The sequence below is a fragment of the Octodon degus genome, unplaced genomic scaffold (assembly GCF_000260255.1).
Source record: "Octodon degus isolate 3935 unplaced genomic scaffold, OctDeg1.0 scaffold00116, whole genome shotgun sequence".
Lineage (NCBI taxonomy): Eukaryota > Metazoa > Chordata > Mammalia > Rodentia > Octodontidae > Octodon > Octodon degus.
Window position 1 is genome coordinate 4,085,699 of NW_004524692.1, and position 25,425 is coordinate 4,111,123.

The window sequence follows — 25,425 nt, forward strand, 5'->3', positions numbered from 1 at the left end:
ACAGTTAAGTTAGTTATACTCCTATGGTATTATTTCATTGGTTTGTGCCGATATTGTTTGATCAAGTTTTCATGCCTATATGTTGTAATATGAGCAACTACTTTGAAGATAAGAATATACAATATAATAAAAAAATATTGCTAAAAGAGCACAGCTTATAAAACAATTTTAATGAGATTATCCTATTAGAAAATACACATTCACCTAAGGATCCCAGAGGTTCCAACAGGTCCAGTGGAGATTAGAAGTCCCAGCATGAGACCAGATACTCTGGCTTACTCAGAGCTGTGACCCAGGACACCCAAGACTATCTTCTAAGCCAGGGCTGATTACAACTGAATCCGCAGAAGTAGAAAGCGTTAACTGGCATCCACTATCACATTTTCTATATAAGCGAACACCTATGTCCTTGGCTCTAGACACTGAGCCCAACCGCCCAATGATCCTCCTGCCATATGCAGGATGAATGAAAGCTTCAAAGGGAGCCACGTCTCCAGCTACCACCTTCGACTCCTGCAGTGACAGAGCAGTGACCAGCTCTACTTACATCAATGCGTGCAGAATAGTCTCCCTGCAGCAGGGTCCTCAAAAAACAGCTGGCCTCTGCCTTTCTTCAATTATTTCAGCTTCTTTAAAACAATTCAAACCACAGCTTCAAAACATTGTAGAGCATTCAACCCCGGGCCACTTGGAGATCTCCCTTTATGGAGAAGGAAAAGAGAGAAAGCAAAATTACATTACAGAGTTCTGCTTCACTCGCTCCTCCATGGCATTCCTGTCCACAGCTACACAACACAACTTCCAAGAACACTGAGCTGTGAAGGCTTGGATGCAATACAGAGGACCTTGGAGGAATTTTGTTTATATCTCCTGACAGTTGCCCACTTACAAAATAAAGTTGAAGTTTTCCTTTTTTTTTTTTTTTTTTTCTGCAGTATTGAGGACTGAACCCAGAGGCTCCCATAGATACATCTCCAGCTTTTTTTATTCTTTTGGATTTTATTCTTTTTTTTCTTCACTTCGAGATAGGGTCTTGTTAGGTTGCTAAGTTGCCCAGACTATTTTTAAGCTTGTGTACCTCCTGCCTCAGCCTCCCACGTATCTAGGATTGTAGGCATGCACCACTGGTCCTGGATGACACTGAAAATGTTAAGTGTATTCTATGTTAATTCCTCAAAGGACAGTAATTATGTTTTTAAAAATTTTTATTTTTAAAAATAACCTTCTGGGGCTGGAGAGCTGGCTCAGTGGAATAAGCGCTTCCCTGGCAAGCGCAGGGGCCTGAGTTCAATCCCTAGTTCTGCAAAAAAAAAAAAAAAAAAAAAATTAAAATAACCTTCTTTCAAAGCAAATTTGGGGAGAAGATTAGCATTTTCTTACATGTTTGGTCACCTTTTAGATGTCTGGCCTCAAACACATTGGGATTATTATTATATCTGCTTCTGGACTCAGTTTGCTGTAATACCACCTGTCATTTAGCCTTTGAAAACTCAAGGGACACAAAGAGCTAAAGAAACAATAAAAACATTTTAGTATTATTATGAAAATAATTTTGAACTCCTTCCTGTCCGGTGACCTACATATCCTCTTAATGGTATGATTTCACATATACAGTTAGATGGAGGGTTGCTGTATGTTACTGAATGGCTACTGTAAGCTGCCAATTTCTTAATGGGAATAAAATAGTTGTGCAAAGCAAGACTAGATGGCACACATCTTCAGAAAGTTTCCTCCACTTTCTAGTTTCCTACAAGACATGTGATTAAAGTCTTCCAGATTTGAGAACACTCAGCCAGATTTTCACCTTACTTGACTCTTTCTCTAATTGGAACTTGCCTCACTCTTCCAGAAAAAGCATGCGCTAACATTCTGAGCCTATATGTGTAAGAAGTTTGCAAGCATCAGCCTTTCTTGAAGTGCATCTACCATCATCAGCATCACAAGGGAGGAAGCAGGGCTCCAGCTTTCCTGAACACTTATTTCTGAAAGCGATTTCCCTAAAGAACTTAGGTGGAGAATGATTAATCCTATTGGTTCACAACTTCCCGGATATAGAAGCTTAAGTTAACCTCATCTCATATGGCTAATTTGGTCCAATCACAGTGAAAGCCTCCTCGAAGGCTAAACATACAGATCAGCTGGGTTCACTGCTTTCCTGTGAGATTCACTAGCTGTACTGTCTCTGGACTAACTGAGCTTCTACTGACTTGAACAGTGGAGATTAGAGTGCCTATTTCTAAAGTTACTAAGAAGAATAGCTGCAATTATGTATAAAACCGTCCTAACACATGGCAGATATTCAACACTGAGTAATTGTTATCCTCCCGCCTTTTGATGTTCTATGAATGGAAATGTTTCGTGGGACTATTCCTTGTGTCCTCAACTATGCTGGCTTTTCAGGGGACCCAGGTGATCTAATGTTGAGAAAGTCTGTTGATAAAGAAGACTGGGGCAAGTATAGATGGCTGAGAATTTTCTCCCAACCAAAAGGGTATTTCCTGAAGTGCTTGTCATCTGTGTGATTCATGAGCAGAGGCACAGCCAGCTTTCCATCTTCCCATGCCAGGAAAATGGGCACTAATAGTCCTGCCCTTTTGTTTCAACTTTCCAGTATGACTCTGAAATTACATAGCCTGGTCCAGTATTTGCAAGTCCATAGAACCTAGAGCAATTCTACTCAGATTGTGTAGTCTCTCAGGGAAAGATGGTTTACTCATTCTCTCTCTCTCTCTCTCTCTCTCTCTCTCTCTCTCTCTCTCTCTCTCCAATCTGGGCAATCAATCCCAGGATCCCAGGTATCAATCCCAGTGGTCTCACACATGCTGGCAAGGGCTCTACCACTGAGCTGTACTCCTAGCCCCAAGAATAACTTCTTTTTTTAAATGATTCTGGGAGTAGAGCCATCATCACAGGACAAGACAGACATATTATTGCTTCCATTTACAAATAAGGGAAAGAAGGTTTAGAGGTGCTTACCCCAAGGTAGCACAGTTAGCAAGAGCAAAGTCAGAATTCCAAGTCCAGTCTGTTCTACAACAGAGCCCAGGTTCCCATCACTCCTCACGTGATGCTCCACCTAGGAAGGTTGCCACTGCCACCTGCCATGGCATAGGGAGTCCAGCTGACTTCAGAGAGATAGCAGATAGACAGAGAGATAGCAGATAGATAGATAGATAGATAGATAGATAGATAGATAGATAGATAGATAGATGCAGTACTTGGAACTGAACTTGGGGCCTTGGTACAACCCTCCTTTCCCACTTCCTTTCTTTAGCAAAGGCTGATGGCTTTAAGTATATTAAGGATCTTGTAGAATTACTAAATTGCCTGGGCTGAACTTGAACTTGTGATCCTCTCAGAGCCCTGAGATTACAGGTGTGAACCAACATGCCCACCTTATTAACCCAATATTGTCATTAAAATTAAAATAAAAAATTCCTCAGAAAATCATTCCTAAACTAGCCACAAAGCTGGGTTGTCAGAATATCAAAACCAAGATGACTCAAGTAGCTTTGGATTATTATCAGTAATTAGTAATTAGGTTACTGAGTTTATTTAAGGTTAATTAGTACTTTATTAGCAGGTTAATGATTGTGGTTATTACATTATTTCAATTTATAGATTATTCTTTTGATTAATAGCTTAATAATTAAATATCAATTTATTCAAGAGAATCTATGAAATCCCAGTATATAATAGACACTGTAGGTGACATAAAGATGAAGAAAACATGTTCTTTGGTCTCAAAAGGTTATAGCACATATTATAATGTAAATAACATGGAGGACTGGTCTAAGGAGTCCCATGTATCCCCAAATTTGTGGATGCTCACCTCTCTTATGTAAAATGCAGTAACATTTGCATATAGTCTGTACATATCCTCCTGTATACTTTGATTTTTTGGTAGAACATTTACAACATCTGATATCCATATAAATCCTGTGTAAATAGTTGCTACACTGTGTTATTTAGGGAATAATGACAAAACCAAAAAAAAAAAAAACTATATGTTCAGTACTCATGCAACTGCCGCTGGCCTGGCCAAGTAGGACATGGATGATGTATCAGGACCCATGGTCATAGGAGCAGTGCTTGGCGAGAGACTGAGGACAAGTGAAGTGACAGATGGCTACCTAGGCTGGCACACTTCACGTGACTGGATTCAGCATAATGTTCAGCATATGGGAAGCTAAAGCTCTGCCTCTCCAATTTTTTAAAACTTTCAAGTATTTTCTTTCTGGTGTTATCTGAGTCCATGGATGTGTCTCTCAAATATAGTACAGACAGGGAACTCTGTATCTGGGTTAGTGGAGAAAAGATTCAAGAGCCACCAGAAGGAAAACTCAAACCAGCTGAGTGCTCCTTAAGGATTTGCTAAAGGATCAAAGATGTACTGTTTGAGCTGACCCATGAAGCATATGCACGACTCACTCAGGTGGAAAGTGAGGATGAAAGACAAGGAAAAGGGGTCAATTCAAATAGGCAGGTTATGGGGTGAGGAAGTCAATACACAGTTGGCTAGAAAACAGGAACACAGATGCAGTTGAGAAGAATGCTAGAAGATGGTTGTGATGGGACGCACAGGGCTGTGAATACAGGCAAGCGATGACAGAGATGAACCAGAAAACACTCTATAAAAGAGGACTGGCAGGGACAGGAAGCTCTGTGAGCCTGAGCCTCTGTGTGGGGTGCTTGAAAGGGGTAGGGGACCAAGAGAAGCCTGAGCTAGAATAATGACATCAGGAAGGGTACCGTGTGAAGGTTTAATAATAATGTGTGGTAGAAAGCACAGCTACAGCAGGGAACATGATCTGGAGCCCAGCAATTTCAGAGATGACTTTTGAGGTCTGCACAGTCCTGCAGATAACCCACTATGACTACTGGACTATAATGGATTATTCTGCTGTATTCACACACCTACAATATTTAAATGGTAATGGAATACCCATCTCTGACAAAACTAAATGAAAAAGGGGGATATAAATGAAGGATCATTTTGTATCTGTATATACAAAATAGTTAGGATAGATATAGAGCTACTTTCTCTTAATTCAATGAGAAGTAAGATTTGTACTAATAGTGTTTGGGCAGGATATCATATCTGCATCTTGTACTATGAATAATTACTATGAAGACAACAATATGCAATGTATTAATTATTGTAACTGTCCTACTATCCTGTTTTGAAACTGTCTCATTATTGTTTCTCAATAAAATTAATAAAATAATAATAATAATAATAATAATAATAATAATAATAATAATGTGAAGAGGATTGAGGATAGACCCAGGAAAGGCAACAGGAGGGAAGTAAGGAGTCAGTATAGCCTCTGTCGCTGGTCTGCATGTGATCAGGAACACATTCTAATTTTTCTAACACTATAGAAAAAAGAGACATTCATTAGTAAAGAAATATTGTGAGTTTGGTGTTGAACACCAGGAATTTGGTTTCCTTAGAATAGAAAAGGTAGATACTGCCAACAGAGAGGTAGAAATTTGAATCAGGCATTCAAAAAATTTGGTGCTGGACATAGATGTTTGAGTTTCACTGCATGAAAGCAGTCACACAAGTCTGTGGCAGGTAAGATGATCTGGGAAGAAGAAACCAAAGACAGAATTGTGGACTTCAGTGGTGTTAGGTGGTGGGCAGAGAGCATCACTGTTTCCATTACCACCTTCCAGGTAAGATTTAGAATAATCTAGAAAGAGTCCCTCCTCACAAAGTATTAGGAACTCTGATCTAATTCAACTTTATTTCAAAGATGAAAAAACCCAAACTCTGAAGGTTAAAAGATTTGTTCAAAGCCTCACAACTTCTAAGTAGCCAAGCCAGGACCAGATAGATTAAGTGATCATTGGAAATTAGTATCATGCTAGCAACTAGAACAGCTGGCCATGTACAATGTGACATGGCTGGGTTCAGAGAAGCTCAGTTACACAGTAACGAACATGTTCATTTATTTTGGCTATATAAGTCCAGCACTATAACTATGCCCAACCATATAATCAACTCAGGGGATCAAACCACATCTTATTCATCCTCTTGACCCTGTCCCCTCCCCACAACACACAACACACACACACACACACACACACACACACACACACACACCTACTACTAGTACTACTACTACCACCTGTTATTATAGAGTAGAAAAATCATAGATTGCCTTCCTCTTTTGAATATACACATAAGCTCAGGCTTTCATGGGTGAAAAGATTTAAGAACTCATCCAACATGACTACAGCATCGTAGAAACTGAGGCCAAACATGGATCAATGACTTGCCCCATATCACCAGTCAGCAGTAGATCCAGATCCAGATGCTATGCTCTTATTTCTTTTCATTACCCTGTCAACTTCTAGTGCAAGAGACTTATTTTTAAGGCAAGTTCTCCAATCCCTAATTTCTCAAAACATATGCTGTGTTTTTCTTCTCTCAAGCTACTTCCCCTAAAAAGTGTCCCATGGTCCAACAAGAGCAAGGAGTACTACAAGCTGCACCTGTCTTAGTCGACATTTTTACTACCCTATGAAACACCCTGAGAAGTCCTGCAGTGAAGAAGTTGGCTTAATTCTCTAACAACATTTTCCAAATATGCTTGACCACAGAACTCTGGCCCTTACGCCACCCCTGTTGTTACCTATTAAAAACCCACAAGTTTCCGAGAGTTGTACATTGGAAAACACCACCTAAGTCTCATTAAGAAGATTTCCTTTGGAGGTCCCATTGAAAGTGTCCCCACTGAGTGTTCCTCACTGTGACAGCCAGGAGGGAAGCCATGAAGGAGAAATTAAGGAACAACAAATAGTCTTCACCTATCATACAGCTGTGCCAACAAGGGCAAGAAGACTTCATGAGATTTTTTGACTTGAGAGCCTTACTATAAGCATAAGGCTCTCATCTTCAACCTCAGCCTCTTATGGGAAAATTCATTTTTAGTTTCTCATATACTGCACAGAAGCTAATGTGAGTTCTGCTCTGCTTCTGTCCAACACTAGTGGTAATACTATTTCGTCCGTGTCCTTCTATATCTGCTCCTGCTTTATTTTGTACTCTTCACCTTTGCAGTCTAAAATTACCACTTTTTTATCTTTTTTATTAATTTGATTGAGAAACAAATAGCAATGAGATAGTTTCAAAACTGATTAGCAGGACAATTTTAATAATTAATACATTGCATATTGTTGTCTTCATAATGGTTATTCATAATACAAGATGCAGACATGACGTTCTATCCAAATACTATTAGTACACATCTTTCTTCTCATTGAATTAAGAGAAAGTAGCTCTATATCTATCTTAATTATTTTGTATATACAGATACAAAATGGTCCTTCATTTTATCCCTTTTTTGTTTAGTTTTGTCAGAGATGGGTATTCCATTGCCATTTAACTAGGTGCGTGAATACAGTAAAATAATCCAACATAGTCCAGTAGTCCGTAATAGTATTGAGTTATCCTTAGGACTGGCAATGTCAGACAGATACCACTTTTTAATGAGTCCCCATGACTGGATTTCTTCTCCGCTGCAACTTGCCTTACATGCTGTTGAAATTTCTCATAACTGCATAAAACACACCTATACAATGAAATGCAATCCACAGCCCCTGGGACAAGTTTCCTACCATGATAGCCTCTTCTTCCACCATGAGCTATTCCAGGTACAGTGGACTGACTGCCAAGCTTCTGCACTATTGCTTTCTGCTTTGTGTCTGTTTATTTCCTTCTAGTCCTTACTTTCCTGTGTCCAGCTCTGGGCCTCTGATTATACGAACACATCCACACATCCCTACCCTTACCAACATTGAGCTATTAGCCCCAGGTTTACATGCATTGCTTTTTTACTGGATTCTACGTGTTCTAATTCCTAATAAATTCAAAAAGGGAAAAGATTATGCTTTATCAAACATGTAGTAAACAATCTGCATTAGACACTTTCCCATCACTGGGACAAAATAACCAATGTCCTCAATGTAAAAGAGACATTTATAGTGACTCATGGTTTCAGAGGGATTAGTCCATGTCAAGATTGACACAAAGGGGCCTGGGATATAGCTCAGCAGAATGAGCACCTGCTTGGCAAGTGCAAGGTCCCAAGTTCGATCCCTGAAAAAAAAAACTATAATCATAATCATAAAGATTGCCCTCAAAGCAGAAACAGCATGGTAGAAAACTGCTCACCACAAGGAAGCCAGGCAGCAGAGAGAGAAGGAAGAAGCCAGGGATAAGAATATGCCCTTCCTTCATGTCTCCGCTGGCCTGTGTCTTCCAACCAAGTCCCATCTCCTATCAGAACGTTCAGCTGAGCATTCAGGAATGAATTAATCTGCTGATAGATAGAATGCTCCCAGGATCTTATTATCATCCAAAAGCCCCACCTTTAAACACATGAGATTTTAAGAGGACACGTTAGATCTAAACCATTACACACTCTAACAAAGATCTCATGCTGAATAAAAGAAAAAAAAATCCATATTAACCTCAGAACTCGTAAGTAGAAAACTTCAAGTCTATAAAACTTAAGCCAAAACCTAGGGAAACAACTCTTTCTGGGCTTCAAGACCATTTAAATCTTTCTACTTCACTTAACCTTGGTTATTAGGAAAGGGGGAAAGATTTATTCTACCTCATACAGCTGAACCAAGGGATTTTCACCCTTTTTCTTATAAACAAAGCTGTGCTTTCTCCCACCTTCCCATAGGCTCCTTGTTACACTTGGCCTCCAGGAGGGAAAGTCTAGACCAGGAATATTAAGTGATATTTAAACATGCATCTTGAAACTTTCCAAGAGTCTAGCCAAATGAGTATTCATCCCAAGAACACGTTTCCCTTGACAATTGCTCTTTCCCTCATTCATTCTCTTAATCATTCAATAAAGATTTAGTGAACAAATCCTTCAGATACAAGGATGGATTAATTTATTTTAAGCAATCATGGTACTTGAAGCATCCACAGTTGAATGCAGTTTTACTCAAAATGTGGTCAGAGGGGACCTGCACCAGAGCTGCCTGAGAGACGTACCTTAAGCAAATACAGGTCCCCTGGACACTGCATGGAAAATTCCTTATTCAGTAAGTCTAGAGTGCAGCATGGAATCTGCATTAAAAAAAAAAATTCAGGTGATCCTGAAACATGCTAAAGTTTGAGATCCACTGGCCCTAATGGCACATAAGGGGATAATTATTAAACAAAATGTAAATTGTTGTGCCTATTTATGGTATAAGAGAGATTCACATCATACAACGGAGCCCCACAGTGAATAATAAAAGAGGATAAGAGCTGGACATGGTGGTGAACGCCTGGGATCCCAGCACTCTGAAGACCAAACCAGGAGACTGCAAGTTCAAGTGTTGCCTGAGCAATTTCTTTCTATTTTTATTTGTAATTAATAAGTGTTTGAAGTACACAGTAATCACATTCTTCACGGGGAGTTGGCACATGTATGTGATACATCCGGGCTCTTTCATAGGCTCTTCCTGTCCTCTGTCTCTTGATCTCCTTTCCATTTGCAGCTGTGAGTGCTTTGAGACCCATGATAATTTCAAATAAATCAATCCATCCTTGTAGCCTGAGGATTTGCTTTTACTTCCCTTTGCCTGTCTTTTATTTTGCTCCTTATATTTTATGTTTCTTATGTAAGAGAAACCATGCAATATATCAGTTTTGTGTCTGGTTTATTTCACTCAACATTATGTTCTGAAATTCTTTCATTTTCCTCCAAATGTTTTTTTTTTTTGTTTGTTTGTTTGTTTGTTTGTTTGTTTGTTTTTGTGGAACCGGGGATTGAACTCAGGCCCTTGCGCTTGCCAGGGAAGCGCTTATTCCACTGAGCCATCTCCCCGGCCGATCCCCCAAATGGTTTAATTATCCTTCTTTATGGCATAATGGTACTCTATTGTGTAGAAACAACACATTTTCTTTATCCTTTCATCTGTTCATGGACATATAAACCAGTTCCAAGACTTAGCTTTTATGAAATGTGCTGCTATAAATATGGGTAGGCATGTATCATTTTAATCTTATATCTTTAACTCTGTGGGGAAGATACCTAAAAGGGAGAGGTAGGTTGAATGGAATTTCTACTTTCAGTTTTTGAGAAATCACTACACTGATTTCCACAGTGACTATATTGGTTTACATCCCTGCCAACAATGTAGAAGTGTTTCTTTTTCCCCTTTGCCCTGCCCGCACTTGTAATTCTTTGATTGCTTGATGAAATTCCTTATTTCTGGAGCAAAATAGAATCTCAGTGCTCCTTCAATTTGTATTTCTTTAGTGGCCAGAAATATTGAACATTATTTAATGTATTTATTTATCTGGGGCAATGTAGCAACCTAGCATGACCTTGTCTCAAAGTAAATAAAAGGGGATGATGATGTAGCTTAATGTGAAAGTCCTGGATTTAATCCCTGGTAGGGGGTTCAGTGTAAGGGTGCTCTCCTGCTGCAGTGAGAAAGCTAAGGTTCAAATTCTGGCATGTTTTTTGTTTGCCATGGGATTGGCCTTTTCTTCTGTAAGGTCTTGTGTCTTCCTAGGAATAATTCCCATCTCACACAGTCACTCTGAGGTTTCAATAAGATTTCACTTATCAAGTGCTTAATTTAATACTGGTGCACAATAGACATGGATCACGCTGAAGTCACCACAATTTTTATTTTAATTACTAATAAAGGAGTATTGAGCCTAAATTTGGTTTGAATGCAGTGTGTCTGAAAGTTTAAGTGTAATCTTGCAGCCTACAAGATTTCTAGAATTAGCCAAATGCACTGCACTGTACATATCTGTAATCACCCTGCACTGGGAGGCTGGGGCAGGAGGATGGCAAGTTCAAACCCAGCCTGGTAAAGTAAGTGAATTAGCAAGACCCTGTCTCCAAATTTAAAAACAAGTGAATAATTTTTAAAGATTTCTATAATTTTTAAAATTTTGTAACTTCAAACATATAATCTGCCTTTCGATATAGATGGTACTAAGGGCCATCACAAAATGTCAGTGCCTGCTTTCTCGTTGGTGTTTACAACTGTACAATTGCCAAACACAAGGCAGAATAAGTCAAGAACCAATCTAGAAATGCATGTGGTGGAAAACAAAGTCATTGCATGGTGTGGGGAAGTGCAGTTTGTTCAGCCACAGCAGCGTAGATCACTGTAGCACAGAGGTGACTTAGAATCTGATTTGTTACACGGCAGCAAGTACCCATTTATATGTAGAAACTGGAGGCATAAACACACAAAGCAGAATAGTTCTAGCCCTGACTCTGTTAGAGACTGGATTAGATGCTCAGTACCAAGTTCCTATCACCACAGTATTGATCTTATCTTGAAGAAACAACTTCACAAATTATCAAATGGAACAGCATTGAAACAAATTATTACAGAGTTTGGTGACTATCTAATTTTGCTGAATTTGTGAACCTTTGAAGCTATTAAAAAGAATTTGCCCAAGGCACATACAGCAACAGGCATTCTCTGCATATTAAAATATCTATACAACAGATACAGACCCAGATTAACCATAGATCAGACCCTGAAGATACTCTATCTTTAACAGTTGTGTTGAATAATTTCAACACAACTGTGTCACCTGTCCATCAGCAAACTGTAACCAAAGCCAGCCCTGTGGCATGTCAGATCCGTAGATGAGTGGTTTTTAACTAAAATAAGAATGCTATGATGAGAGCATAAGTTGGAGGCACCAGCAGACCAGAGACCACCAGGACTCAGGACTTCTTCACAGGCAGTGTGGATGCTTGTTGAGGAAAGTGATTAGCGCAATTGAACAGAGTGATGCAGAAACTGTGTAATGCCCTTTACAGTGAGAAAACTTGAATGCAAAGAGGGTAAAAAATGGTAGTAGATGGTAAAATTAAAATGCTAGTATATGGTAAAATTAAAATCAGAATCTCATCCTGTTAACTCTTTCTTGGTCCACCATTTTACCTAAGATGATTTTAAGTGAGGCTATTCATATGTTGTTAAGCTATAATAATTTAAATGACCATTCTTTAAAAGATGGTTATAATTTACAAGCTGAGACTAAAATATTTCCAAATATCTGCTGTCAATCGGTTGAACTCATCTTTCTAAATAATTTTAAAATTTTCTGCCTTGAGTATCTTTGTGAAATATATATTATTCAAGTTAAGGATATGATGGTCGTACTTATCAGAAAAACAAAATTATCTTAAAAACACTCAAGGCTATGACAACATCACAATGTCGGTCTTCAAATATGAAAGCAGTAGCCAAAGTGAAATCAGAGGGCCGGCCAAATAGCTCAGCAGATTAAAGCACCTGCTTAGGCAGAGCACAGCAGCCGAGGTTTGATCCCTGGCCTGCCACGCCAGCCCCACCCCCGGGGCGCGCTGAGACGCAGATTGAGACTGGGCATGGAGGTGTGCGCCTGTAATCCCAGCGCTTGGGAGGCTGAAAACAGGAAAATCACTATGAGTCCGATCTAATGGTAAGATGCTGAACACCCTGTAGCCCCTGTCCTAAATTCATAAAAACAACAAAGAATGTCATGTTGTGGGAAGCACATAGTAAGTAGCTTTTCAGACTGGCTTTGCTCAGGTTTTGTCTCCATGTTTAGGCAATTACAACTGGTACAAAAATCCATGTCATGCAGACACAATTTTTCAGTCCATCTGAGCAAATGCTGAAGAGTGTGACTGTTAGTTTATATATCAAGGGAGTTTTTAGTTTTGTATGAAACTGCCAAGCTGCCTTGTAAAATGTGCATAACAGTTTGAATTTTCACCTGCAGTGAATGGGATTCCCTTTGCCTCGCCTCTCCGTGACATTTTGTATGGTGAGTGATTTGGAGTTTGGCCATTATAATCGGTAGGTAGCGGCGCCACGCTGCTGTTGTAACTTGCGATTCCCCATGACACATGACATTGAACGTGTTTTATCCATTCCCCAGTTGATGGGCATTTGGGTTGTTTCCAAGATTTAACTATGACAAACTGCACTGCGACAAGCATGGGTGCACATGCACCACTGTGGTCTGATGCTTTCTATACTTCTGGAAAAATATCCAGGAGGGTGATCGCTGGATTGAATGGGACTGCTAATCCTAGATTTCTGAGAAATCTCCACCCTGGTTTCCATAGTAGCTGTACTAGTCTACAACAGTGAAGAAGGTTCTTCTTTTCCCAGAGCCCCTCCAGCATTTGTTATTAGTTGACTTTTTGAAGATAGCCATACTTTCTGGGATGAGATGGAATGCCCATGTTGTATTAATTTGCATTTCTCAAATGACCAATGATGTCAAACATTCATGTATTTATTTGCCGTTTGTAATTCTTCATCTGAGACATGTGTATTCATTTTAGATGCCCAGTTTTTGATTGGGTCTTTCAATTATGAGGGCCTGATTTTTAAAAAAATTTTATTCCAGATGGAAGTCCCAATGGAGTATTACTCAGCCATAAAAAAGGATAAGCTCAAGGCTTTTTATAGGTAAATGGATGCAACTAGAGGCCATACTCATACGCAAAATAAATCAATCCCATATATGTAAAGAAGGTAAATTGTATCGTCTCCTTAATGTAAAAACCTGAAGGAGTAAATAAAATCTGATAGATACTGATAAAGGGAAAGAAACTGTTCAAAGGGAAGGGCCAACTGGGATGAAGGAAATGAGAGAGGTGGGGGAGAGAGAGAGATTGAGATTCATACACAGGCCAGCTTACATAATTGTATTGCTGATTTCTACTGGTCTATTAAAAAACAAGTTATTGTTGAAATTTTTTTTTCTTCAATTAGGGAATGGTCTACAGGGTGTTCCAGGTCTCACTACTAGATCAGACTCACAGTAATTCTCCTGTTTACAACCTCCCAAATGCTGGGATTACAGGAATGCACCACCATGCCCAGTCTCAATCGCAGTCTCAGTGCGCCCCCGGGGGCTGGGCTGGCATGGCAGACATGAGGATTGAACCCCCGACCCCTGTACCTGCTTGCAGGTACTTTAATCCACTGAGCTATTTGTCTGGCCCTTAAATTTTTTTTTCTTCCTTTTAATTTTTAAACAAATTTGCATGTTCATATGTGATTATCTGAATAAGTAACTTAAAGACAACATTATGCAATATAACAACCACTGTTGAATTCTCATCAGTTTTGTTGAGTGAAATTTTGTACCATTTCTAATGTTTTTAATCTATTTTTTATTTTCTTTTAAAAATATAAATAAATAAATACACATGTTGACTTCCCATCTATCTTCATTTTGAAGTATTTGTTCTGATGATTTGGCCATTTTTTTAAGCTGGTTATCCATTCTCTTCTTCTTGAGTTTAAGAATAGTTTGAAACTGGGGCTGGTGAGATGGCTCAGTGGTCTAAAGTACCTACCTAGAACAAACTAAGCAAAGCACAGAGACCAAGGTTCAATCCCCCAGCACCACATGCCAGCCAGCCCCACCCCCTGGTGGGCTGAGCTATACACACACACACACACACACACACACACACATAAATAAATAAATAAATTTTAAAAAAAAGAATAGTTTGAATAATTTAGGTACCAGTCTTTTATCAGGTAAGTCATTTGCAAATATTGCCCTGACCCAGGCCTGTATTCTCATTGTCTTCACACTGCCTTTTCCCAAGAGGAAGTTTTCTTTTTATTTTAATAAAATTATCAATTATTTCTTTCATGGATGGTGCCTTTGGTATTGTATCTTAAAACAGTACCATACTCAAGGTGACCTAGATTTTCTGTTATCTTCTGAGTTTTCTAGTTTTGCATATACATATGTATAATTTTATGTAATTAACTTCATAATTAACTTTGTAATTACATGTAATTAACTTTCTTGAAGTGTGTCAGGACTGTGTCTACATCAACTGTACTTGCTTTTGAATGTGGAGTTGTGCATCACCATTTGTTCAATGTCTTTTCTTCATCATCCTGCTTTTATTCCCTCATCAAACATCAGCTGACTACAGTCATGCAGATCTCTGTCTTGCTGCCCCGATCTGTTTGTTTACTCTTTGGCATTGAGTACTAAGCTTATTTGTACATCTTGAGGTCCAGTGGTGCCTGTTCGCCAACTGTTCTTTTCTTTCAATACTGAGTTGGCTATTCTAATTTCTGTGTAAAAATACGTAATTGTTTATTTCTAGTTTTTTAAATTTTTTCTTCACATTCTGTAAGGATTTAAAGTTTAACATATCAATGCTTGATGGAAAATACCTGTTCCATGCTATGTCTAAGATGTTTGATATTCAGACAAGTAGTGAGGTTAAGCTCAACTGCCTATGTTATAGGGTAATAATATCATTAAGCTGCTCTCCAGGAGGGTTAACAACTTAAGTATGAAGACCAAACATGAGAGAGAAAAAAGGGCTGCAAGGACAGCCAACATTTTGGCCCTAGCCTTTCAAGGTCAGTGAAGACTCAAGACGTAGGAGAACCTGTACTGTAACACAACTCAGTTGTGTCCCAAATTTGCTGATCAAAGAGATTACAAGCCACAGAGGAAAGTGATCAATGATATAGAGTGTGCCTAAGGAGAGTCACATGGAGAGAAAACATTCTCTCAGGCTTTCACAGAGAGCAAATTGGCCAAGCAATGGCTGTGACTCTTCCACATGGCTGACACTGACAAAAGATCGACCAACTGTGGTACAGGGTTTCAGGGTAAATCCTGAGGGGATTTGACTGACCTTGTCACACACAAAAGTTCCATTTCTTGTTATATAGGTCTTGCTTTTTTTTCAACTTTCTGGTTTTTTATTTTAATTTTATTGAGAAATATGAATGAGACAGTTTCAAAGCTGATTAATAGGACCGTTTCGATAATCAATACATTGTACATTGTTATCTTCTTCGTGGTTATCCATAGTACAAGAAGCAGACAGGATATTCTGTCCAAACACTGTTAGTACACCTCTTTCTTCTCACTGAATTAGACAAAAGTAGATGTACATCTATCCTAACTATTTTGTATATATAAATACAAAATTATCTTTTCTTTGTATCCTTTTTTTTTTTTTTGTTTAGTCCTGTCAGAGGTGGATATTCTATTGGCATCTAAATACTACAGGTGCTTGAATTCAGCTAAACAATCTAACACTGTCCAGCAGTCTATAATATTAGTGGATTATCCTCAGAAGTTATTGACTTGAGCCTTTTACAGCTCATTGTATTAATATGGCTTTACTTTGTATACCTCATTTTTATACTTTTCTGCTGGATGATTAAGACCAAGATAAAGCATATAGGTCTTGCTTTGTCTTAGTCTTAACCATCCAGCAGAAAAGTATAAAAATGAGATTAATTCTCTGTATAAACATTAGAATCAATTTGTCAATATCCACAAAATAACTTGCTAGGATTTGCATTTACTTTTTATTTCCTTTGATATTGTGTTAGCATCTTATCACAATGATAAAATTCAACATGCTGTCATTGCCTCTGAATCTAAAGGAGTAGCCCTCAAAGGATAAGTGCCACCATCCAGTGTAGCCTTCCCCAGTTCTGCTTCTATATCTCTAGGAAGGTACAGCACTGGGAAGCCTTTGGGTGCAGCTTCCATGAGACTGCCAAGATGTCATCTCCTCTTACAAAGACCAAATTGCAACCCACTTTACTCCCCATGAACAATAAAGTGGCTTGTACTGGTGGGATAGCACTTTAAAATTGCCAGAATCACATAATACGCACACACTTCAATCTTCCCACAGAACACTCTCTCTCTCTCTCTCTCTCTCTCTCTCTCTCTCTCTCTCTCTCTCTCTCTCTCTCTCTGCCTCCCTCCCCCAGTCCCCAATGTGTTTCTCTCTTAATGCTTGATGTAGACATGGGGCAATAACCATAACTGTGATGACAGTGGTGAGGACAATGGCAACAGTGACAATGACAATGATAAGGAACCAAGTCCCAGTAACAAAGAGGAGACTATCACTAACGTCTTTACATCTTGTTTGCCTGTATTTATGACATCTCCTTTATCAGAGATTCAATAATAATTTACTTACTTTTGAAATTTCCTCTAGTCAATAATATATGTGGTTTCCCAAATTCCTAAGGACAAAATTACATTTTTTCTAGATCCTTCATTTTTATTTGTCCATATATTCAGCATTTATTGAATATTTACAATATCCAGATGTTATTGGCCCTGGTACTGAATGGTACTATCAGCAACATTTTTTTAAGAAATGAGAGAGCTATCTCATCTTTTTGAACAGTTCCTGTACTTTAAAAGAAATCACCAACAGAGTAAAAAGAAAACCCATGAATTGGGAAAAAATGTTAGCCAACTGTCCTCTCAAACAAAGGACTTCTATAGAATATATAATGAATTCAAAAAATCAGGCTCTCAAAATTCAAAGACTCAAACAAAAAATGGGCATCTGAGATGAATATATACTTCGCAAATAAATAAATATAAATGGCAAATAAATACATAAAAAAATGTTTAACATCATTGGTCATTCAAGAAATGCAAACTGAAACAACCCTGAGATTCTATCTCACCCCAGAAAGATCAAGAGGTCAATCATAACAAATGCTAGAGGGGTTGTGTGGAGAAAGGATCGCTCTGCACCACTGGTGGGACTGTAGACTGGTGCAACCACTGTGGAAATCAGGGTGGAGATTCCTCCACCCTGATTAGAGGACCCACTGAACCCAGCTATCCCCCTCCTAGATATTTTTCCAGAAGAACTGAAAACATCATACTACAGCAGTATACATGTGCCCATGTTTATTTGTCATAACTAAACCTTAGAAACAACCCAGGTGCCCATCAACTGAAGAATGGATAAAAAAGATGTGATTTTTTATACAACTATTACTCTGCTATAAAAAGGATAAATTTGAGCCTTTGACAGATAAATGGATGCAACTAGAGACCATACTCCTAAGTGAAATAAATCAGACCCACATGTATAAATATTATATTGTCTAACTAGTACAAGAAACAGACAGAGTAAATAAAATCTCAAAGGTATAATAGATACTGTAAAAGGGAAAGAATCTGTTCAAAGGGAAGGAATAACTGGAATGAGGAAAAGGACAAAAGAAAGAAAGGAAGGGAAAAAGATATATTTATGTATATAGACAGGCTAGCTTGGATAATTGTATTGCTGATTTCTGCTGGTCTATTGAAAGGAGCAGTTAATGCTTAATATTTTTTCTCCTCTTAATTTCTTGTGACTTTTCTTTTTACCAATTTTGCATGCTTATATATGGTAACCTAAACAATGAATTTAAAAGCAACATTATGCAATATAATAACCATTGCTTAATTCCTGTTATTTTATGAATAAAAGGAACATCAGCAAAATTCTATATCATTTCTAGTATGTTTATAAAACTTTTTTCTCTTTTAAAATAGAAAATAAAAATAGCTCCAGCCAAACCCAGGCATGCAGCGTGAGTGAGACCTTCTTCTGCACCCTTGGGACCCCACCATCACTCCACAACCCCCACATAAACACCCACTGAGTGAGTGAGAACTTCCTCTGCAATCTTGGGACCCCCAAATCTGGCCCTAGCCCAGGCCCAGTGAGTGCATGGGAGAGCTTCCCTTCCTCCCGCTCCCCCTTGTCCCCTTCAGACTCAGCTCAGGCCTGGCATACAGGCCTGGGGTGAAACTCTGCAGCTGCCATCCCTGAAGAAAGAGTCCCCACAGAACCACCCAGCTAGTCCAGGAACTGAACATCTTGCCAGAGGGGCACAACAGGTTCACCCCCAAGGGCAGCAGCAGGAAGGAGCTGAGCACAGCAGCCAGACCCAAGCCAGGCACAGCTAGATAAATCCAAACTTTGTAGATCTGTACCTGAATTTTAGTAGGTGCTAAGGTTATAACTGCACCAAAGATCTACAACAAAGGTCAGAAGACAGTGCTATACAAAATGCCAATGAGAAGGAGCAAAATGCAATCTCAGACCCCAAGCTCACCCATAACAAGTGCAGAGGACACTAGCACAGAACAAATTGGGAATCACACAGCTGAAATCAATGAATCAAGAGTGTCTGAAGTAAAGAAACAACTGCAGAAAGATATAGAGGACCTCAGATTGGAAATAATAAAAGAAATCTCTGAATTCATAGCATCTGGTAAAGAATCGAATAGAGAAACATAGGGAGGAAAACCAATCTGAAAAAAAAAAACACTACAGTAAAAGAATTAATAACTGCTTCTAAAGAAGACATTGATTAAAAAATAGAGGAGATTAGAAAAGTGACAGATTCCTTGAACAAGCAATACAGGAAAGAAATAGATTGCATGAAGCAGAGTCAAAGAGATATAGAGGAACTTAAAATCTTGATCACAAGCTTGCAAAACCATTTAAGTGAAAGTGAAGACAGCATTTCAGATCTTGAAGACGCTGGTGCAGCAGTGAAAAGGTAAAAAAAAGATCTCTTAAAATAATTAGAATGCAGGAAAAAATAATTCATCACCTGCAAGATGATGCAAACATGAACAATGTGAGACTAATAGGTATCAATGAGAAAGAAGGAGTCAATACAAATGATATTAAAAAAAAATATGGGCAGAAGTAATAGCAGAAAACTTCTCAAATATGAAGAAACAACCTGACATCCAGGTAACCGAAGCATACAGAACACCAAGTAACCTCAACCCAATTAAAAACACACTGAGATATATAATAGTCAAGATCCCAGAAATCCAGCACAAGAATAATATACTGAAAGCCGCTAGAGAAAAGAAGCAGATCACATTCAAAGGAAAACCCATCAGAATTACAGCCAACTTCTCTTCACAAACCATAAAGGCAAGAAGAGCATGGAGCAGAGTACTTCAAGTCCTCTATGAAAACAAATTCCAGCCCAGACTACTATACCCTGCAAAACTCTCTTTCAAGTTTGATGGAGAAGTGAAATACTCCCATGACAAAGAACAGCTAAAGAATTTCATGATGACAAAGCCAACCCTACACAGGCTCCTGAAAAATGTTCTAGAGAGAGACCAAAATGATCAGAACTCCATGAATGAAAACAGAAGCAACCAACTAAGTAGGGCAGACAATTAAACACAAGAGAAAAAGGAGTAAACAACAGCAGGTAAATAACATATCAATCATAAGTCAATAATTCTCAATTATAGCCATCAATGTAAATGGACTCAATTCACCAATTAAGAGAAATAGAATGGCACAGTGGATTAGGAAACAAAAATCCAACAATATGCTGTATACAACAAAATAAAAATAAATGAGAGAGCTCAAACTATGGATATAGAACATTATGAAGAATTTCACAGCTGATCTATAGTTTATTCCATGTCTATGACTAGTAGATGCTTAAAAATGCATATTAAATAGCTGATAAAACATAAAAACTCTTCAAAGAGTGGAAGGAATATATGAAAGTTCTGTATTCAGTTCTTAAATTTTGTTCTTAATTTTTCTATAGGGTGAAACAACCACAACACATGTAAATGTGTGCAGGTACTACTTATAGAGATGAGTACAGTTTAGAGAGACCATTAGTTTAGTCAATAGGTGGTTCACGATCCAGTGACCCCTGCCCCCAACAAGTATCTGAGCATCATATTTCCTTTGTTAAGTTACGTTGTTAGAAAGTCTCACACAGTGCCACACTAGTAGGTTAGCAACAAATACTTTTTGAATAGAATCACATCAAATGTAATTGAGTTGAATTGCCTAAGACAACACACCTGAAGCCTGACCAGCAGAGGTACACAACTCTGGTTCATACTGGAATCATTGAGGGAACGCTTTGATGCATCATGTCCTATTCTCCAACTGTAGCTATTTTAACTTGATTGCTCTGGAAATCCATATGATCCTGAATTTACTGGAGAGTAGTCCTTAATATGAACCAGTACTAAATTCACAGGGGTTCTGAGATCTATGGGGATATGGGACACATTTCTGGACTGAGTAGTCCTTATTGGGAAAGGGCTGATTGTTTCATATGTTGCACAGTTTCAAAGAGAGAAACATAAAGAATCCAGTGTGTCTGCGTTGTGGACAGATCACCATTTAGTGAACTGGCACAGGACACGGCATGCCAGTGAAGATCCGTTTTTAGATAGTGTTTGCTTTCTGAAAGCCTGCAAGCTGTGCATTTCTGCTATGTATTTGGAGCATACATATGTGGTGTGAATTTCCTCAAAGTGGATCTTGTAAAGGAACTTGAGAAACACGTCTGAGAGTTCAAGTTAGTTTAAAACGGTGTGACATTAACAGATGGTGTGGCTGCTCTGAGTTTATTAGAACTCAGTTTATTAAAACTGCAATCACATGGAAAATTTTTGAACAAAATTCCTTACATGTGATAGAGAGAATTCATACTGTTTGAGTCTGTGGAGTGATTATATAAGGATAGAAAATTGAGTTGGCAGAGAAGCTGGGAGGGATAAATAATGATGGGACACCTTTAGATGAAGCTTCCCCTCTGAGCTGGGCTGTGGAGACTGCTAAGGATTCCAAGAAAAAGATTCTGAAAACACCTTCCCTACTTCCCTTATCCTCCCTTACCACAGAAACACAGGTAGGGCCTCTGCTGCATGCTGGCCTCTCACACACACCCAGGAGCAGTTACAATGCCCTGACTACTGGCACGGAACAAGGAACACGAGGCACAGGACAAAGGGAAGTGTGTTTGCCAGCCACAAGAAGGTCTTGAGTCAAGAATCTGTCCTCACCTAGACAAGAAGCTACTAGAATGTCAATCTCCTTTGAGGAGAAAGTAGGGTACAGGTCCTGACTACAGATGGCACAGATTCAGGGAATGCTTAAAGAAGCCTAGTATACTCCATCCTCTGCTACTTTGGGTGAGGAATTATGGGCAAACCATGCTACTGGAGAAAAAGTTCAAAGTAAAAACTACTTCCCCCAAGTAAAGGTTGCTTCCATTCAAAGGAAGTGGGCACTGAGGTACAGCTACCCATCTCAGGGTTTCTCACACAGCCAAATGCAGCTGGTGTCCCCATCAGTGGCATTAGCACCACCTGTTAGGCTCAGCGTGGCAGAGGTTGGCACAGTATGTACTGCTGCTTGGTATTCGTCATGGTGAGAACTGATGCGGCTAGGCCTTTCATAGCCTTTGAAAAGCATTTGTGACTAATGTCTCTTACAATAATAATAAATACTTCAGAGCATTGTTCTGTGTAAAAAAATAAAGAAATCAAAGCACAACAAGGTAATGCAACTTCACCAAGTAGTAAAAGGTAGAGCTAAAATTTAAACTTGGTCTTCTCACTAAATTCCAGCCTCTTTGCATAACACAGGTAAGTATGCACCAAGTGCCCGGAAATTAATCCACAGGTGATATCTAGATATATTTTCATCCAAGTACAGAAGTACTGTCTGAGAGGAAAACCAAACCACTTGCTCCCTTACCCTGACATCTTGGCCTCCTGGTCACCAAAGAGACACAGAATTTGACTTCAATTCTGACCAAGTGCAAGTGTGGAGCAGAGTAGTGAGAGAATTGTTAAAATAGTGATTCCAAACATAGGATTTACAGTCAGACCTATATGACATGTTATGTATTATGTGCATTTTCTTGAGCCATTCAGTTTACCTCTCTAAGCTTTAATATCTTCACCTGTAAGATGGAAACAGTGATTTTAAAGAACTGTGAGGATCGAATCAAAGCTCTGAATGTGGAGCCTGGTGCAAATGTTACCTTCCTTTATTTTACACACACACACACACACACACACACACACACACACACAACCACATCTAACCATGGGTACCATCAGCTACAAGCCACCATTATGGTACAAGCACACTCTATGGTTGATAACTAATGTCCTTCCGGCAACTCATTAATGAAACTGCCTTTATTGTCTCGGCTGGAACAAACATTTAAAAAGAACAAGTAAGGGTACTTTCAAGTAGACGTGTGGAACAGAAAGAACACTGGGCCAGCACTCGAAAGAACCTCAGTTTTCGCTCCACAGCAAACATGTGGCAAAATCTTGAAAATGTCCATCACCCTTCCTGTCCTGTTAGACAGCTGTGAAATGAGGGGCTCCAGGGAGGTCTGTAAGGGCCTTTGCAGGACTCCTGTTCCCCCAAGGGGGGAAAAAAAAAATCAGGCAAAAAGCAGTCAGCAAAATGGTGCTGAAGCCACTACTAGCTTGAGCAACGCGAACTCTCACCTCAAATGGCTGTCCTGAGAACTTCAGCCACTTGGAAAAACCATCCTCTCCTTTGGATGGGACTCTCGTAGTTTGGACGGGGCTCAGAGGTCCCAACTAAAAACAGCCCGAAGTCACTGGATAACAAAGGAAGAGGCACCCAGCCAAGAGGAGGAGATGAGTCTGGGCAGCTGGGCTTCAGGGTCGCCCACTGAGAAAGCCCCCAACGAGCCGCCTTCTACCCGCCAGCGCCGAGAACCTCCGAGTAAGGCCACCCCTCATCCAAAGTTCCTTTCTTATGGACAAAATCAGCAACTGCCCTGCAACACACAAAGTTCCTGGTTCTGTTAGCTCCAAGACCCAGCACCCTAAACAACGCCGCTGAATGCATAAAACCTAGCTGTTCTGCTTGGCTTTCTCCATCTCCAACCTAAAAACTAACTCTGCAATCGGCCTGTCTCGCCTGCCAGCAACTTCAGCTCTGCTAGCACTGTTTACTGTATCTTCCAGTGATTACGGATTCATTTCCTTTGCTTCGGCCTTCTGCGCTTAGTAGCGCTCTTTCTCCCCTACAACACAAATCCAAACCTCCAAAGATGTGAGCTCTGACTTCTCCTGTCCGAGGTGGCCCACTCCCGCTTCCCTGTCTGACTCAAAATTCCTCTCTCTTCTACAGCTTTTCCTGAAACACCACGAGAAGTATATCCGGAGCTTTCATTTTTGAGAAAGAAGGAAAAGAAAAAATGACGAGGGAAAAAAACGAAAAAAAAAAAAGACCCATATAACTTACTTTCATCCAGGACTGCACAGTTTGGGAAAGAAGAAAACAGTTATAATCCACTGAGTTCCCCCAAACCAAAAAGGAGGATTAGTTGTGAAGCGCTTCTCTTTCCCCTTTGCCCGTAAGGGAGGCTGGTGGCAGGCATACATCCACAGGCTGATGCAAGATGCCTTTGAGAGAAACCTCACATTCTGAGGATTCCTGGGAGAGCGCCAGGGATCCCAGCATCCAATATATTGCACATTTGGTTTCAATTAGGAAGGGGGTTGGGGAGGGAAAGAGGAAAGTCACCAATCAGAGCTGTTTTCTGTTTAGAGTCTATTTCTTTTGACCCAAGGGACCGTGGGCAAAGCTATAATTTACAGCAAAACCCATTCATAGAAGAAAAAAAATATGTATAACCATAGGACAGACTTAAAGCCGTAGCTGCCTTCCCATTAGCCATCCCTACATCCTCCTCCCCGCCTCTAAAACTTGGTCCCTGTCCTGTGACCCCCACCACCACCTCATTTTTCTTACTTGAACTGAAACTAGAAGCACACTAAAAGTTTGGAGTTTCTTCAAATTGAAGTTTACAGGACAGTTGTGTCAATGACATGGAGCTGGACTCCAGTATTCGGGCCATGAGAGCTCACAGCTGAGCCCTCCTCGCCCTCCAAAATATTTGGTTTAATCCTCCAACCTCCTCTAAAAAACAAACAAAACAAAACAAAAAACTTGATGGTTCCAAAGTCCAGGATTCCTTTTTTTTTTTTCCACTCAATTCCCATTTGGCTGTGGCTGCTAAGGGTCTGTTGCTGTCCTGGATTCCTGCTGCTAAATGAAAACACACGCTTTTACGAGGACTTTCTAAATTATTTTGTAAACTTCTTTTTCCTCCCCCCTCACTCCCTCCCAGCCCCTGTTCCTGTGGCCAGGGCCAGGGATCATGTGAAAGTTATGTGTAGGCGACAAGGAGGCTTGCACTTGGGTTTCTGAATGATAACTGATAATCCTCCCCATCAGTCCAGGCCCCAGCCTTAACCCTTCAGAGCCTGGCTCACTCCTGAGCAGGACTCAAAGGTTCTGATTCTCCAGGAGTAGAGGGAGTACAGGAAACCAGGTTCTGGAGAGCAAGAGATACACGAGGAAAGGTAGACGGCAAGGGTAGCTGAGGAGACCTCGCCTACCTGTGAGAGCCAGCCTCCTCCTCGTAAGAGTCCTGCTTCTGGGCTCTGGAGCAAACACCAGCTCTTCTCTCTTGTACTTGAGCTGCTTCCAAGATGAGCAGGAGGGGAGGTGGGGCCACTAGGAAAAGGAGGGAGGGGCATCCCCATAATAAGTCAAGAGCAGGAGATGCTTCACAAAGGAAAGAGGGAGGGAAAGCAAATCCCAGGGAGATAGCCATGAAATTAAGATCTAAACTGTCAGTGTGAAGTCCCTGAAAGCCCCCTAAGCCCTGCACCAGAAAGCAGCTGCGATGCCCATGCTTCACAGCTAGAACAGGATAAGGAGATCAGAGAGACAGCTCAGGGGACAGCCACAGGAACAGTTAAGG

The 25,425-nt window shown here is 39.8% G+C and overlaps 1 protein-coding gene across 6 annotated transcripts in view; it reads right to left on the reverse strand.

Annotated features, from left to right (window-relative positions):
• The window catches only part of Ddr2 (discoidin domain receptor tyrosine kinase 2), a 169,987-nt gene extending 144,862 nt beyond the window's left edge, over positions 1 to 25,125 (reverse strand). For 3 of the 6 annotated variants that reach the window (XM_023699780.1, XM_023699776.1, XM_023699775.1), the window contains exons 1-2: positions 23,898 to 24,070; positions 548 to 700 (exon numbers count right to left, since the gene is read on the reverse strand). The gene's annotated coding sequence lies outside the window, so the exon portion shown is untranslated. Of the gene's footprint in view, positions 1 to 547; positions 701 to 1,380; positions 1,405 to 23,128; positions 23,245 to 23,897; positions 24,071 to 25,057 lie in introns of those variants that run through there. The other 3 variants (XM_023699777.1, XM_023699778.1, XM_023699779.1) reach the window with 3 other exon arrangements.
• Positions 25,126 to 25,425: the final 300 nt, after the last annotated feature.